At 30.3% G+C, this 1499-nt stretch overlaps 1 protein-coding gene across 3 annotated transcripts in view; it reads left to right on the top strand.

Moving 5' to 3' along the window:
- The window catches only part of LOC309625425 (pancreatic alpha-amylase), a 59936-nt gene that overhangs the window by 1421 nt on the left and 57016 nt on the right, over positions 1-1499 (top strand). The window lies entirely within an intron of this gene.

Here is a 1499-nt window from a genome sequence, read left to right as displayed (position 1 = left end):
AACAGCTTTTAAAGTGTATTTAAAAATTAAAACTATATGCATTTAAATCAGTTTATTAGAGATATATCACATGTATTTTAATCATCTTCCTCATATATAATAAATTATTTTCTTTCCAATAAAATAATGATCTTAATTTTTCTTTGTTTTATATATCAAGGAAAGTGTAATTTGATAATTACATAAATTTTTTATTATGTAGTTTTATATTAAATGTAAATTTTCTTTTATGATTACAAATATTGCCCTTTTTTCATTCTTACCTGGATACTAATGCACTTACCATTTTTTTTTTATAGTAATCTTATTTCTTGTAATTATTCTAGGAGTGGTTTTGATTGGCTATGAGTTTTGATGATTTTTTTTGTTGTTGATTTTGTTTTTGTTTTTGTTTTTGTTTTTTTAGTAGTGGGGGATTTTTCACAGTTTAGGGAATTTGTATCCTTGCCCTAACTTAGTCTTCCAGTTTTGTGTCCCCCAGTCTATCAGAATGTCAGTCAGTGGTGTAAATGTTTCTCATATAAAATTATTCTGTTCCCTTAGTGAAATTAATTTCAGCTCTATGTTAAGTATGAAACTTTGATATGTTTTATTTAATTTGCTCTGATTGATGCTCTCCTGTGAGTATGTAATAACAGTTTTATCTTAGAGTCACATCTTTGTTGGAATGATGTTGTGAATCACAGCTTCTGCCCTTTTACTCATAGCTTTGTGAAATAAGGTAAATGAGAAGCTTAAAAATAGGAATTAGAAGAATGAGAATGTGAACCCTGGAACATGTTAACATTTAGATGTCAAGTGGTAAGAAAACATCAAAGAAGAATGACTAGGAATAGGTAGAGCCAAATGAAGAAAAAATCTCAACTACGAAGAAGTGATTAAATATGTCAGGTCTGTTAATGATGCAAGAAAGATGAGTTCTGAAGACAACTCTGTTAAGTCTTGCTCTCTAGGGAAGTAGAGAAATGGACTGTTAATATAGGGGGGTATGGTATCAAAAAGGTTTTTGTTTTTATTTTATTTTATAAAGATTGAAGATATAGCAGATTTATGTGTTAATAGGACTAAGCTAGTAGAGAACATGATGGAGGAAGGAGAGGAGTATTGCTGGAGCCATAGATATGGTGTACAAATAGAAGGGTTAGTTTTAAAGATGAGTGTGTAAACAGCTCATTAATAGCGGTGGAAAGAAGTACAGATTATATAGGTTTAGGTATTTGCAGTTTAGTACATATAGTGGGAGCATATAAAAGTTTTGTCACATTTTGTCAGTGAAATAGGAAGCAAGGTCATGAAGTAGAGGGAAGAAGTGTTGGGGAAAAACGTGTTGGATTGAGGAAAGAAAAGAAGATGTAAAATAGATGTTTAGGAAAGTGAGAGAATGAATAGACTCTTAGAAGAATTGCTAGACATTGCTTAAAATGCATAATTGAAGTCCATGGTTATTAATTTAAGTGAGATCAGTCAACATGGTTTTGTGTTTTTCTCCAGTTAAGTTT

This window comes from Balaenoptera borealis (genome assembly GCF_965194805.1).
Source record: "Balaenoptera borealis genome assembly, chromosome: 1".
NCBI lineage: Eukaryota > Metazoa > Chordata > Mammalia > Artiodactyla > Balaenopteridae > Balaenoptera > Balaenoptera borealis.
This window is presented reverse-complemented; position numbering and strand designations above follow the sequence as displayed.